Source organism: Sinohyriopsis cumingii, chromosome 3, assembly GCF_028554795.1.
Source record: "Sinohyriopsis cumingii isolate HCF-2022 chromosome 3, ASM2855479v2, whole genome shotgun sequence".
In the NCBI taxonomy this organism is placed as follows: Eukaryota; Metazoa; Mollusca; class Bivalvia; order Unionida; family Unionidae; genus Sinohyriopsis; species Sinohyriopsis cumingii.
In genome coordinates, this window is record NC_142963.1 from 87,168,244 (window position 1) to 87,185,605 (window position 17,362).

Genomic DNA, 17,362 nt, shown 5'->3' on the forward strand with positions numbered 1-17,362 from the left:
ACTGCTATTGTAAAGCTGGAAAACTTCATTAAACGTTCGACGCATTGACGATAAAAAATATGTTCAACTGAAAAGTTTGTAAAGTAGGCGTAGACTTTATTTACCACTAGTACAGTTGAACAAACTCTAGTTCGTGTCCTTTCCAGCTTTTATTCACAAGAATCTGAATACTCCTTTTTATTTTTCTGTGTTGATTAATAACACTTTTCAAGAAACTTATTTTCATTTTTCATCGCAATCCGGACACCATTTTTAAAAATCCTATAATCAACAGTTTGATCATGCAGACGCTTCACATGAACAAATAGGTGCAGCTTAAAGCGCCTGGGTTGCTGATGTATAGTTAGTCTGGTTCCCTGACTATTTTCACCAATACTACGATGAAACCTGGATCCAAATAAAACACGGATGAACCAATTATCCTAGTTTTTCGGCAGCGATCATTTTCCCGTAGTTTTTCTTAGTTAGCCGTAAGTCCGTATTTTAAGGGTAATTTTCGTAAGACTTAAAGCAAAATCGTAAGAGTTGGCAGGTCTGGAACAGAGTGTCTCGACACGGAATAAAGACCTCCAAAAAAAAAAAAAAAAGCGACGAGGTCTAACATGACCAGGAACGTGGTACGGTCATGGTCTGATACTGCCTGGGACGCTTCGTCAACACTCTTCATGTTCAGGTTTGATTTACTTGATGCTGCTTGGCGATTAAACATAAAAAAAAAAATTTCAGAGGTGTTTTCATGTGTGATCAGTTACCGGAAAAACGAAACCGCGTTGAAACTGGTATAATTAATCTTGATGGCCGTTCTGGTCCAGGTATTCATTGGGTTGCTTATATGGTGGACACACGTAGCGTTGTTTATTTTAATTCATACGGACTGACACCACCTGTTCAACATGCAGACAATAACGGATACACCAAGATGCGGTCTAGAAGTACTTGCCGTACTTAACTTCGTGTCAAGGTCATCAGCGCCGCCTCATAAAGTCAGGCACAAATACACCGCCCGTCGTTTTAAACAGTTTACTGGTTTAAAATGGTAGATATTTACGGAAGATCTGCTAAAGGCAAGGCCCATGGTGACATTGATCTGTCAACTTCTGCAACACGAGATGAACTTGCTGATCTTTTGCGTCTCGCCGGGATTGATCCGTATTAGGTTGTTGTTTTTCGGGATCAGCATGGGCGGCTAAAGACGATATTATTCTGCGAGTCCCAGATGCGATCAACAATAGCATCGTTGTATTTATCGGCGACTGAAAAATCAAAGACTCGGCAGTATCACTCACGATTATCCACAGTAATCTCGGTAGACGTATTACTAAACCCGGCGATACAATGACTGGTGAACTCAACATGGGCGGAAACAGTATTGCTAATTTGAAAGTACCAGGATCGGACGATAAAGTTGCAACGAAGAAATACGTGGACAACAACGACGTCGCGATAAGGACCTTGTTAACAGCAATCAATGAAGAATTGACCATAGTCAGAGATGAATAAAATAGTCACGTGACTGCGTTAACAAATTTTAGCAGAAACACAAATAGACTTGTTAGTGATTGTTTTGGGGTCTCCAAATGTCGTCGGTGTTAGTCTCGCTGAAATCGCATGCAACTCGCCAACATCTACGAAAAAATCAAAGCGATTCAAGATAGCGTTGTTCATACGACTCCGCTCATCAACGCGGTATACACAGTAGTGTCTGGATTAGCAACATGGTCACAACAAAACAACTCCATCAAACATACCGCTGAGGTCACTGGGGTGTACTGACTCTCTTTGTTTAGTGACGCTAAATTTAGATATTCACCACGTATTATGGCGTCATTCCACCGATATATTTTCCGGAACCATGTCATTCGTGTTAAATCAAGGTGCCGAGGAAGCATTCGTACTGGATAAAGAACACAAAAAATTAACATCAACGACGTACTGGTGGTGTCTGGAATTCGTCACGAAAACACCTCAGTTGGTAACTTAGTATATACTATAATGAATCCCACACATTCCTTTCGTATAATCAAGCGTGTGCGTGGAAGGCATCGCTGAAAGAAATCATCGACAAGAACATGATGAAGCAAAAAAATATCGCAGACGAATCATTGGCATCGACAATGTTGCATACGCGGTTTCCTCGCTGGTCGCTGAAACAACGACGTTAATCTGCACGTTATCAGCGACGCATGTGATATCGCCCGTGGTTGGACTCAGTGTCGCCGTCGTTGTAGGAGTTGTTTGTATCCTCAATATTATGGCGAAAAAAGTATCTACATGTGCTGGTAAAAGATTACATAAGCACACAGAAATAACGTACACGGCGACACATACGTTCATAAATATATCGTCGATACAGTCAGCGGGGTTCAATGACTGCGCAATATCAGACAATGAATTTGCCGAGATCAAGGATATTTATTATCGGTATCACAAGAATGCAAATATACCGTCGCCGACGTTGCCAACGCCACATTTAGAATCCTCAGTATAAATAATAATGATCGCAGATATATCCACACGTGAGATGCCTGCATCTCTGAAGATGCCAATCTGCCAATGATGATTCCATTTCGCCCTGGTGTAATTTGACGAATTTATACTCTGCCCTATTGTGTATCTGCCCTCTTTACGAGCCGGTGATTTTTTTTCAACATCGAGTTGAAGCGCGAGACTGTCTTGCTGTAATTGCTTGATCTCAGAGATAATCTCGGTAATAATTTCTTGGTCTATTATACAACAAAGGTGTTTCTTTAAAATAAATATAGAGAACAATTCGATAACGTGCCGCTAAATCGTGTAAACTGATTGTTATGAATCTATGCGGGGTTTTCTGAGCATGTGCCAAAACGGTTTTTGGACTCGTTTATGTCCATGTCACCGGGACACCACGTATGATGAATATTTGTCAGCGTGTGTGTCAACACCCTTAAAATAACCAAACCATTGTAGTTATCTCTGATCAATTTAGGGATTTGAGTGTACCGCTGACATCTGAGATTTTATGCCTGCCTCGAGAAAATATTCTATTTGTTTGTTTGTCAAGCATTGCATCATCGTAAACCACGAGATTATTCATATTCCCGCTAAGATCATCGACAGACGGCGCATCATCTATCTCAGGGATAAATTCAATATCGTCGTTGTTTTCTAGACTCACCGCCGATTCAGTGAATTCCTTAAAAACATCATAGCATCACTGGTCACCTGCGGCTGGCGCCAATAAGTAAATTTTGTCCCATTTGAACCACCGCACTATCAGGTTGAGCAACAACTGACTTTTACCAGAACCGTACGTTTCAATTCAATTCTAATAGCGCGACTGGAATTTGGCAAACTGGAATTTGGATGATGCTTGACCGGTGATTGCTGAAAATTCAATCACGTTCATATTGTACAAATATAGCATTATTTATGATCATGAGTTTGTATTGAGTTCAACGCAAGACGGTCACGGATACAACTATGTTGAGAGCAACAACGACGAGGAAGAACAGGTGAGCACTCACAGGCAAGTGTGTAAAATGCGGCATTAAAAAATATTTTTTAAAAGCTGATACAGTCACTGGCGGTGATATTGCTGAGACACTCGGGAAATTGCCAGGAACGACATCTCCGAAGTATCCATGGGAAAAACATTTTTCAGAATGTAATTATTGTGGTCCTGGAATCCGACATGACGTTAGACTCGACGAAAAAAATCAACCAAGACCAGGCGAATCTTTATTCACGACGTAGTCCATAAAAACAAAGATCTGCAACAACGACCTATCTAGGCCGTCAAGTTCATTCACACGTTAAAGTCGATTAAAAACATACGAGAATCACTCGCAAATTGGTTGATAAGATCGGCGATAAGCGGTAAACTAGTGCTGGTGCCTAGAGGAGTCGACTTATTATAGTCGAAGAGGATGTTGGGGAGGAGAAGCAGCGATCAGCAAACTCGCCGATGCTGCAGGTGTCACAAGTGCTGTGCCGCAGATTGGTTGTCGTGACAGACAATATTGGCAAATTAATCTAACACGTCCCAAAACGATTCAACATGGAAGGTTTGATGTCAGCACACCAAACGAAGTTCATCAGGCAGATATCTTGTTTTTACCAAATGACTTCATTGGCACACCACAGAAACGGCGCACATACAAATACGCGTTGACTGTCATAGACTTTGCAAGCATGTACTTAGAAGCGGAGCCGCTATCGACTAAAACAGCAACTGAAGTCGTAGACGCTTTTGGCTGAATTTATTGCGTGGCGGTCTGCGTTGGCCACAGTTGCTACAGTTTGATCATAGCAAAGAATTTCTCGGTGCAGTAACTAGGCTGATGCAGCAACATAACGTCAAAATCATTCTTGGACACACCGAGTTACATCGTAATCAAGCATACGTTGAGCGATTTAATCAAAACACTTGCACAGCGACTGTTTGCACATCAATACACGCATGAATTACTGAAGAAGGGCAAATCTCATGAATGGTTGCGAGACTACCCCGTGTAATAGCCCCGCTAATCAACGAGGTCACATGTGGAATTAACATGAAACCCATCGAGGCAATTACAATAATACGACGAAAATCGCCAGGAAATCAATTACAAAAGCCAGTGCTGGACAGCAACGTGACAGTCGGGTATTTGTATGAACCTGGCCAACTTGAGGGCAGTTCAGCAACAGCAACTGATCCCATATCGGGTGTAGCAAAGCATAAAATTTCCAGCGTGGTAAGATCAACTGTTCAGCCACTCGTCTATGAATTAGATTCAACAACTCCTCAACGTGGGTTTATCTGTGAACAATTACAGATACTTCTGAAAAACACAATTACCACCGGGTTGGATTCGCGCCAGGAAAGGTCTCTAGCTGGGGAGAAACGAAGCTCCTCGACGTATGTTACATTCAAGACACGTCAGTATGACATTTTCACGTATGGCTAAAAACATTTTTTGGGGGTTGGTCTTTCGTACAGGCCTCAAATTGGCATTGGGATCGTTTAATGAGTTTAATGAGTCAACGTCACCTGGCGAAAACATAAAAATTTATGGCAAAACAGGACAAAACTTTTTTTTTGGTCGCCCCCCCCCCCCCCTTCTGCTGCTAGAGGTTAGTGTTAGGCCTGGTCGGCCAGGTGTCAGGATAATATGACTGGGTGGGGCATGATGCTACATGTCTACAGCATGATGCCCCAGTGCTAGACACACTGCATACATCATAGCGATGTGACTCAGATTGTTAAAGTTACGTTAAAAATCCCGAAAACACAAACACTACTACTACTACTACTACTACTACTTCGGCAGTGTTTCAGACATTTGTTTTCTTAAATAAACCCCAATGGCAATTGGCTTTTGAGGAATAACTTTTCCTATTGTAAGAAACCTACACGCCCTGAAGGGTTTTTATAAACATCTTAAAAGCTTCCAACACTGTTGTTTGAAAAAAAAAAGTATTGCATATTTCACGATTATTTTTCAAATTCGGAAGTTCGTAAATTATCTTCTTACTTTGTTCAAGACGTGAAATATCTTCAAGAACCCCAAAGACTTATAATGTTTATACCACATTCACTTAAATTTAAAAAAATGGAAACAAAAATAATAAATTAGTGAGATTCTACAAATTTTCACTAAAACATTACAATGTAAACCCTATCGTTATCACAAGCAATGGAAATATCAGCAGTAGTAGTAGAATAAGTAATACTTGTAGAAGTAGCAACAGCATCAACAACAACAACAATATTAATAGTAGCAGCCTTAGAAGTATTAATATTGTTATTATTATTATTATTATTAATAGTAGTAGTAGAAGAAGTAGCAGCGGCAACGGTAGTAGTAGTAGTTGTAGTAGTAGTAATAGGAGTAGTCGTATTCGTAGTAGAAGTAGCAGCAGCTACAGCAGTAGTATTAGTAGTAGTAGCAGCGTTAGTAGTAATAGCAGTAATAGTAGTAGTAGCAATATCAGCTAACCATGGCAGTAGTAACAATTGTTAAAGCTGCAGTATCAATAGAATTAGTAACAGCAGCCACATTAGTAAATGTTATAGTATTAGTCATAACATTGTGTCGCTAGTAATAGTGATAATAACAGTAGTAGAAGCATTGGTAGCATTAGCAGTATTAGTATGGTTGTAATAGTGGTGGGGATCATAGTAGCAGTGGTTGTTGTTGTTGTTGTTGTTCTAGGGTTTAACACCATTTTTCAGCACAAGATAGGCCATATATGGCGGCCAGAGTAGCAGTGGTAGTTTGGTTGTAAGAGTGGTGGGGATCATAGTAGTAGCAGTGGTAGTTTGGTTGTAATAGTGGTGGGGATCGTAGTAGCAGTGGTAGTTTGGTTGTAATAGTGGTGGGGATCGTAGTAGCAGTGGTAGTTTGGTTGTAAGAGTGGTGGGGATCATAGTAGTAGCAGTGGTAGTTTGGTTGTAAGAGTGGTGGGGATCATAGTAGTAGCAGTAGTGTAGTAGTTTGGTTGTAATAGTGGTGGGGATCGTAGTAGCAGTGGTAGTTTGGTTGTAAGAGTGGTGGGGATCATAGTAGTAGCAGTGGTAGTTTGGTTGTAAGAGTGGTGGGGATCATAGTAGTAGCAGTAGTGTAGTAGTTTGGTTGTAATAGTGGTGGGGATCGTAGTATCAGTGTTAGTTTGGTTGTAAGAGTGGTGGGGATCGTAGTAGTAGTAACAGTAGTAGTAGTGTAGTAGTTTGGTTGTAATAGTGGTGGGGAGCTTAGTACTAGTAGTTTTTTAATATCATAAAATACAAACCATACTAACATGCTTACCTAATGTTTGCAGGGGATAAATATGTTACCAACACAAAATAATGTTGTTCTGTCATTAAAAGAAAAATAATAATTGATACATCCGAACTGTATTCTCCAATCAGCATACTACAAACTTGTACTCTTACCGATTCCTCTTATTTATGACGGTGATCATCACCTTACCTAAATGATTGATCTGGAAAACCACTATAAAGGACAGTTCATTCGACAAAACTCTTCATTTATTTACGCATTCATTCGTTCGTTGCGAAATTCTATAATACTAAGACATATACTTGCACATTTTCCTTAGTTATAACTGCAGTATGCTTCAAACCAAATAAAGGAACGTATGGTAATGGTATACAACAACAATTTACCTGACAGCTCTCCTGTACGGTTTTCAACCACTGAGAACATTCCTTGTGTACACCATCCATTGTGAAACACAAATCAACACATAACCACGCAGTTTATAAACCCCATATCAAAAGTTCACACGTAGATCAGTTTTCATATCCAACATCTCCTGGTGAACTTTGTTAGTATTTCGGAAACGGATGCCTCTCGCCTCTCGGTTAAAAACGTTCCGCTTAAAAAGTGTTTCAATTCTGTCTCTTACACATCCACTTCAAACAATGAAAGTATTAAGCACGAACGGGATAAAACGGTTGTTTAAATAATCTATTCGCGGACGAGATTTGTATCTTGTTGCCTGTTGGCTGGTGCACCTAGTTTCCTTAAATGCGCTTTCCTACGCAACAACTACATGCTACCACTTCACAAAATACCTAAATGAAATGGGTCCATTTTAAACCGTCACCAGCCTTGTCCATCTTTCTATCAAACAGCAGAAAATCCACGATGATACAATAGCAAAAACGTTCCATCTTATGTACAGTATTTAGACGGAGCATTACCCAGCTTATGTGGGGACTATAAACACTGCATGATACTGGTGTAGTAAACATTTTATACGCTGATTGGTGTTGTAGATAGGCCTTGTATACTGGCTGTGACTAATGGGGGAGCCGTATGCTTGGCGATCTGTTTCCCACGGAGTATCTATTCATTATGATATGGCTAAGAAGATGCATTTTATAGAAGGATTGTTTATACTAGCTCGTAGATACACAACATCACCAAGCCTTGTGTTTTGAACTAGTGAATCGGGAAAAAATGAAAGAAGGTAAACATATATCAGTATTTTTCTCTGACAGAACGATGTATAAAAATGTGTTTATGGAAGACGAGATGATAATAGACGCACTAGCTATAAAGTTTTTCTTCTGCTTTTGAGCATGTGAAACATGGTACCATAACACAAGAAAACTAACCCAGATTTCAACAATTAGCGGCTGTCAGTCAACATGATGCATGTTGAAAGAATAGAATGAAAACTCTTGGAGGTATTTAACATATGTGCCAAATCCATAGCCACGCATCTTCGGATAGCGCATGTAATAATGACAGCTGAACTGAAAAAGTATGTGTACAACTGAGTGTTATTTGTAAAAGGAAAACAAAAATACGAAAGAGGAGACTTGACGGACAAAAGAGCAATACCTGAGAAAATGTCAAACGAAGATATTACCTTTGTAAATGAAGTATATATAATTGAGACTGCTCTGGTGGCCTAGTGGTTAGAGCATCCGCCTCAGATGCGGAAGGTCGCGGGTTTGAACCCTGACTGAGTCATACCAAATACTTAAACAATGGTGCTAGTAGCTGTCTCGCTTGTCGCTCAGCATTAAGAGGTTAATGTTGGGAATGGTCGGCTTGTTTTCAAAATAATGTGACATCATGCTGCATGTTTGCTAGACATCACTATAAACTGTCACACTGCAGACATTGTAGAGATATGACTGAATTTTAAAGGAAAAGCTACGTTAAAAATTACAAATCCAAACCTCACACACACACACACACACACACACACACACACACACACACACACATATATATATATATATATATATATATATATATATATATATATATATATATATATATATATATATATATATATATCACAATAATTAGTATTATTAAAGCTACACTCATTAAAACAGATTTTTCTATTTATTCTAACTATATTTCATTAAAATCTTCTATAAGAATTTTAATTTTAAAGAAAAAACAGCAACAATAATGATTGCTCAAATGCTAGTTAGTACCCTTTAGATGGAGTCGTCGACGCGGGGTTTAAACACTTGGCATTCTCGCGATAAAGGAGTGTAATGTACCACTCATCCATAAGATGTCCGAACCGAACGTTACAATGATATTTCAAAGAAAGAAGACCAATTTTGTAAAACGTCGGGTTTTTTTAGTAAATAATCAATTCATATTTCATAACCGTTGATTTATTTTTGTAATTTACAAAGAAAAAATGTACGAAGGTTGTGTTATAAAACACGAGTCATTAATTAAAGGTTGTCATATTCAAACATTGTATTTAATTATGACTTCATAGAGCTTAATGAAGGGAAGCAATTAATAGGTGAGTACGGACTCAGTTTGAACATTTATAAAAGTGGAAATCATATTGCACAATAATATCAACATTAACATCAACAACGAGTCTCTTTAGATTCATTTGTTCAGAGTATAAAAATATGGCCAAGATCTTAAGGTAAATGTATGTAACACTGAAAATTAAATCCCCACTTTCTGGCATGTCATCACTTCCGTTTTTGATTGGTTTTGACACAAGACTAACAACATTCAAATCACAATGGGCATTTGAGTATTCTCATACCATCACAATGGGCATTTGAGTATTCTCATACCAGTTAAGGTTCAGAAATTTTATGTTTACTTCAAGCACAATTGTTTTGTGGATTTGGGTCAATTCCTACCCTACATCAAATTGTCCATGTAAAAAAAAACAACACATTTCCACTTCAAAACACTAGTCAACGACAAGATCTTAATCAGACTGGATGTAGCCCGTACCAACTGTCAACAACAATAAATAAAAAAATACACCAACATATAAGCTATGTCTGATTTCTTCAACACTAATTAAATCTTTCAAGACACCATAAAGTTTTGACGTAAGAACAGCAGCAATTCAGATTTTAGTCAGGTATGACGCAAAATATATACCATGTAAAGACTATAAAATTAGCGACAAAATGCTAACGAAACGATTCTTTAAGGTGAATCTCGTATTATTTTTTAGGAAGATGTGAGCAGTAGTAAATTAGGTATTTTTTTATCCGTGGTATGTGCTGATGTACGTTTTCACTGTACTGGTACTTAAGTAGTTGCCGTCAGGAAGGAATGTTCGAAAAGTCCCTGTTATCCTTGTTACACTTTTAATGATAATAAAAGCACGTTTTCAGATTTTATGAAAAAATAATTTCAAACATTATTATCATTATTATTATTAGTTGTAGTAGTAGCAGTATTACAAAAGATAAGTTAATATTTTATATTACAAATATTGTTATATTTATGAATCTTGAATCATATGTTTCATACGTGTCAAAAATGGCGTCCGAACGGGATGTTTACAAAGATACTCGGGCCAAGATCAACTTTCATCTACTACAAGGTACTGACCATTTAATTGGCCGGGGGGGGGGGGGGCATTATCTTTTGAGTCGAGATGTTTTATATTCTAAATATCGCAAGATACTTAATTTCTCTAATTAGTTGCTATATCACGGTATAGATAGTGAGGTATCAGCAATACTACAGTACAAACATTTTCCTGGTACCCAACTCTGTACACATCACAAATCTGAGTTCATAGTCCAACCTTCTAACTATTGTACATTTTTACTCTAGTTTTCTCTTTGTTCACGCGAGCTAATACAATAATATGGAGCTTGTATCACCAAACGGAGTTTTCTTTATCATAAGTTATACAAATTCGTCACGACAACAACGTATATTATTACAATAACTACGTTTAATCTGTAAACGTTTTTATATAAAAAAATCCAAAATCAGCAATAACCACCCTCTCATTTTGATCAGTGTCCCGGAATAACCATACCATTCATATGAATATATACATATATTCTATTGGATTTTTCCTGATGCAAATTTGATATAGTCCTACCCCTCCGCAACCAAAAACCACTAGCTCCACCCCTACACCCCGAAAAATTAATAAATTGTTCCTTTAAAAGTAGTCTTAACAAGAATATAAACACTTTTTGCGTGTGTGTAATTTGGATTTTTAACGCAGCTTTAACAATTGTTCAGTTATATTGCTACATTGTCTGCAATGTGGCATGTAGCACTATGCCCCACCCAGTCACATTATCATGACACCAGGCCGACCAGTCTTAACACTAACCTCTTATGCTGAGCGCCAAGCTAGTACTAATCTTTATAAGTCTTTGGTATAACACGAGATCGAATCAGCGACCTCCCGCATCTGAGGCGGACGCTCTAACAACTTAGTAACCGGAGAGGTCAAACACATTTTGCTATAGACGTAAAGCCAAATGTGAAAATGTAAATCTAAATCTTTAAAAAGTGTTGTGTTTTATACTCATTTGAAGGTATTATTTATAAGACAGTTACTTATAAAATTGCTTTTGTGTTTTTACTGTTTGTTTGGAGGTTTCATTGAAATAAAACCCCGATCAGAACCACGTTTAATTCCTTATTCATGCTGAATATAGAACATTCATGATATTTCTCATCATTCCAGTATTTTTTGTAACAAAATCCCTTAATAACTAGGTTGGACTTCATAATAAAGTACTTCAACAAATGACCGTAACTACTAACATGAATGACGTCAGAGAATAATTATCTCGGTTGTGGATTTATCAATTGATATATGCAACAGTTTGTATTTCCTCAAACTTGTAACCAACATTTTCGCCTTCCTAGGTACCTAAACATTTTTATATCTGTCGTTGATTTTATCTGTGCAACCAAATTTCTAGCGAAGACTTCAAACAATAAAGTATATACTTTTGGGCCAATTCTTTTTCCAACATTTGTGGCTTTTTCTACTTCATATATTTGTGGGTTTTTTTTCTTCTACATTTTGAACAATACTTTCCACATTAATAACAAAACATATTTTTATCATTTTAGCTGATGTTCACAAATGGGGCCTATTTATTTTACATATATGGGATTTTGTATGTATATGAACATATTTAACTTTGCTACAGGCGATCTATCTAGTCAGGTGGCCTAGCATTATTCGTTTCAAGATTACCGTTACAGGGAAGATAAAAGCACCAAACTTTGATACGAGGCTACATTAAGATCCAGTGATCACTTTTTTATATATAGCCTAGAAGTCTTTCTGCAACTTTCCCTATCATTCACGTAAACACCAAACTCTAAGATGGGCGAAATTTACGATTCAGTTAAAACTTTCTCGGGTTCTGCGAACCGTATGAAGGTCATAGAGTTATCATACTATGTGTTTTTGAGGTTACTGATTCTAATCTTTGACATTACAATAGATATAGCTAATGATATATGCAACTTAATTACAAAATGGCTACTTAGCTACAATATCCTAATATACTTATAATGTCATATGTTGTTAAATATGTTCTTAAATTTTCAGCTGAAAATAAGTTATAAATAAAAACAGGACGTCATTTTCTTTTAATCAATGAGAGGACAATATTATTCCATTCAGCGATTTGTTCTTGCATATTAAGCGGGCTTTACCAGGGCAATGTCGAGCGGTACTTAGGTATTTCACTATATCATTGCGTCTGTTATATAATAGCTTGCTAGTAACTAAGTAAGGTAAGATTCTCACCTTAACGTATCTATGTTGACGTAAACTCTCTACAAAGTTTAGAAAAATAAACAAATAATTTAATTCAGAGTGCTCCTATCGCTGATTTTAAACGTAGGTATTTGTCTGACTTTTTTCCATATTTTTTCTCCGCTGTTTGCTGCTTGCTGTTGTTGTGGGCTTAACGCCATTTCTCAGCACATGATAGACTATACATGGCGGCCAGCATATCGGCTGGAGGAGGAAGCCGAGAGAGCTCCGAAAAAGAAAAAAAACCCCACTGAACCAGGGAAGCTACTGAAAATCGTTCACATTAACTAATTTTGACCAAGCCCGAGATTGGAACTCGCGCCGATGGAGTTGCGATGTCATTATGTATGTCAGTATGTATGTATGTATGTATGTATGTATGTATGTATGTATACATGCATGCATGCATGCATGTATGAACTTAAACATCACATCAGAACAATATTAGCAATAGTTGCCAATTAAAAGGTAAAGTTCTGAAAATGTAAAGATAAAAGAATCAAAAGAACAAGAATATGGACATTAAACTCTTCAAAATCATCTTCAACGCGAAGTGCAAGAAGATACAAAGGGAAAGGTACTATATGCCCTCAGTTTAAAAATCGGTTCCTTTGTGCAAGAATCTGTTCACTTTCTGTGATTAAACATGTAGAATAAAATATATGAATATCACCGGAAGCATGGTTTTGAAGCCAACACTTTATGGTAGGCATTTTTATCATTACATTAAGCAATGTAATCCAACTTCAGACTGTTTTATGACATGATCTTTATGGTCCTATACTAGACATTCAACTTGTACGAGCTATAATAATTGTAATCATGACGCCGTATATCCATGATTTGTGGCAATAAAACCAATGTTTTGGTGTAGGGCATCACTCTGCTATCGAGAGAGGTATATCAAGTTCTCCATTAGAGTACATTATCTAAATGGCAGTATATTGTAATTTAAAAAAGGAGTTTGAGTTTTTTCCAAAATGAGGGATATAATAAAACTGACTGAAAACTAGCGAGAACCTGCCATTAACCATAAAAAATGAACTACCTTTGTCATTCAGCAAGATTTTTTTTAATTATGTGTGTGTATGTGTGTATTTATGTGTGTCATCAGGTGCTTTGATGTGTTAGCATTTTATGTTTCCTTCTGGTGTTTTAGTAATGAAAGAAATCGACGGTCAATTATCTGGCACTAATAAAATGTAATAAACCTAGGGCATGTCCTATTTGTATTTACGTCTCCATTTATATCTTTGCTAGATTTTAGTGATTATTTCCTGATTATGGTGAGATGGGACTACCTTTCTAAGCCGAAGTAATTAGCCAATTTCTAGGAACAGACGTCATAATGTACAGCATTCACGACACATTATTACACCATGGATTAGTTTCATAAAATGGATCCTTACTAAGTTCTTAATATAGGAGATTATCTAAATAACTTTAAGTGTTTAGTAATTTGAGACAGGAATAAATTTTTCTGGTTGATGTTTGGTTCGTGTTTTGCATTGCATGGTGAGAAGTAATAATAGTCGGCTTAGAAAGATTGACTGTGAATCATACAAATGTGAAGCAAGCAAACATAACAAGTGTAAAATAATTTCGTGATGTGTGGTCATTAGGTAATTATAAATTTATGGTAACATATGTGCGTTTAAGAACCTTTCCATTGATAAGGACTGTTGTCCATAGGTCCTATGAAATAAAGGAAGCATGGACGTCCAAATTCCGATTCCAGCAGACGTTGTTTGAACTGTCGGTAATTAGACACCTTGTGTTAAATACATACATACATACATACATACTTTATTTTACTCTCTCTCTCTCTTTCTCTCTCTCTCTCTCTCTCTCTCTCTCTCTCTCTCTCTCTCTCTCTCTCTTACACACACACACACACACACACACACACATACATTTACACACTGAATATTTTTGCTCATTCAAATATTAATGTAGAAAAGCTCATTGGTATTTTGCTTGCGTCTACTTCGGAAAAAAATTGCGTCTCCGATTTTCCAAGAAAAAAAGATCGAATTGGGCTTAGATAAATAATAGTACATGCAAACATTTTATTGCTTGATAATGATTTTGAGAACCTAAAATGAGCGAGATTATGTGTGGTGTATCAACTGTTTGACAATTAATTAATAGTAAATACATTCGTATTTTTTAGACTAGCCAAGTAAATAACCGAATTTAGCCCCTAAAAGGTCATTCTTTATCACGGATTTAAATTTTAACAGCAAACAAACCAACAAAAATAAAACATCCCGACTTAAATCACCTTGAATGATGTTTTTGATAATGCCACTTATGCACTAATTAAACGCTTATATTCACAGGACTTGTATTAGGTTTAAAACATTTGAAATATATAGATAAATTATTTTTAATGAAGTGATTGTCGGAGAAAGTCTGCAAAAATACATATCGTTTCTATATGCTGCTTTTATTTATCTCGTGTTAAACTGAATGTAACCACTTGCTCATTAACGATGACTTATCATGTGCAACATAAATAGTAAACACAGTGAATTGCATACTCCTGTACCGTATAGCTAAATGCATGCTACGAAAGAAAACATCGAGTATAAGTATTTCGAGCTGCATACAACTGTGATATCCAGTTGCTTAAATTTCAAAAACAGTTTATAGGGATCTTGTTTAAGCAGAATGAATTATATTGATATATTTTTGTTGCAATAGTTATAAATATTTTTATAATTAAATTAGTTATTTTAGTTATTTAGTAGGGTATGTATGTATGTATGTATGTATGTATGTATGTATGTATGTATCTATCTATCTATATATATATATATATATATATATATATATATATATATATATATATATATATATATATATATATATATATATATATATATATATATATATATATATATATATATATATATTACTGAAGAACATGTCAATCTGATACTATAGGCGGTATGCGGCTACTACAGTATCAACAGCAAACACATCACAAAAATGTGCACTTACTTTCACTAGCTTTCAGATTTGTTGCATTAAGCGACTGAAGTTACTGAAATAAAATAGGACTGATAGTTACTTACGGTGGCCGTCCGCAATGTGTTCGTCATGTTCCTCACCATTATACTTAATTATGACAGCGCAGTGTTCTTAATAAACTCAATGAATTATACCAAACTGATTGTTTGATACTTCGCAAATGAATCAGCTCTATATGACTCACGGTACTAATTCAACTCCAATAGTAAACATAGGGAAACACTATCATATTCAAAATTTAATAACTTAAAATTTCTGGGTGCTGATGATGAGACCTATAATTCTCCATGCACACCTAACCTTGGTGCAAGCTTATGTGTGGAGAACACCATATGAGCCGTGGCATTTTGTTTATCTACATGTGCACGAAACACATGTTATTGATTCTGCACCAAATGAATCAGGTGCTAACTTTCATTATTGAGTACTCCTGAGTTAAGCCTGTAAAAATACTAAAATTGCATCAATAGAATTTTGTCTATATTTTTTAAAATTACATATAGGATAAGCTCTCAAAAGATATTTTTACTAAAATTTTAATTTTCATTATTAACCAATTATGGACCACCAAACCCGTAAATACTCTATTATTTGTTCACCCATTTCTAGACTGGTTCACAGTTCTTCCGTATAATTTGTACCGTGTGTCCTTTAACGGGATTATCATTGGAGTCGAACATTATTAAATCAAGTCTACAATTTAACCACTGCGAGTGTAAATGAGTTATGAGTTATATATTCGGTATTCTGCATTCAACTATTAAATTTTGTTATTTCGCTTTTTATCTCATATTTCAATATTTTCTACATCATTCAAAATAGATTAAATTTATTTCAATAACATTACAAACGATATGAATTAATCACATCCTCACAGTAGCTCTCAGTCTACTAGATCTCAGAGAAAGATTAATCTCAATCCGTTTAACACACTCACTTCCAACCAAGAATATCCCACAAAAAGTTTTCAAAGTATGGTTGGGTTTTAAAGTCTGTCCTTATAACGCATATGAGTCTTATCTAAAGCGGCTTATGATTTTTTCCCAATGTTCATCTAAAGCTCTGCATACAATGAACTTTGCTCTTTATCCTGGCAACAACAGCCTGCAAATGTCGGATTCATCTTGTAAAGCAGTTCGACAAAACAACCATACATGCACATAAATTTATTTAATATCAATTACATTTCTGTGTAAATTTAATGTACTAACAAAGAAACTTGAACACAATTGCAATAAAGCGTACCTGGCAGGTAAAAAGTACACAAAAGTTATTATCGTTGGAATACTTTCATTAATTGGGAAAGATAACATCGGTTTAAAAAAAACAAAAAAAAACTTTAAACTATACTGACAACTGCTATTCCGGATTATTCCGACTCACCATCGAACGATTGACTGAGAAGTTGGGAACTTATCCATTGATCACATTTTAAAAAAAATGATTCAGATAGTCCGAATAGGTTGCGTTTCTTTTTTCTGGGGAGACATTTTCAGCTAACACAAACGTATGATTTTTCTGCATAATACGGTTTTCAGCATACATCAGACGCATTATTTTCGCCTGGCAGAAATAAAATAGGTGGCCGAATGACTGGAGGCGAATACAGATATAGAATTAACGTGTACCATTATACTATCGAGTACAAAGCATCGTAATTAATACGTTAGATATGAAACTTTAAGATCTTTGAAGCTAATATATTTCAGTCTGAAAATCGTATTTTTATCAGGTTTAACTCGATGCATTTTCTTCTGCAATTGTTGCACTGCAAATCATCATATTTGGCTGGCAAATAAGCTTCTTT

At 36.2% G+C, this 17,362-nt stretch overlaps 1 protein-coding gene across 3 annotated transcripts in view; it reads right to left on the reverse strand.

Annotated features, from left to right (window-relative positions):
• Positions 1-17,362, reverse strand: part of LOC149803246 (extracellular serine/threonine protein CG31145-like) — a 244,312-nt gene that overhangs the window by 112,386 nt on the left and 114,564 nt on the right. Inside the window, exon 1 of one of the 3 annotated variants that reach the window (XM_089952894.1) lies at positions 7,133-7,778. The exons of the other annotated variants lie outside the window; for them this stretch is intronic. The gene's annotated coding sequence lies outside the window, so the exon portion shown is untranslated. Of the gene's footprint in view, positions 1-7,132; positions 7,779-17,362 lie in introns of those variants that run through there. 3 annotated transcript variants of the gene reach the window in all.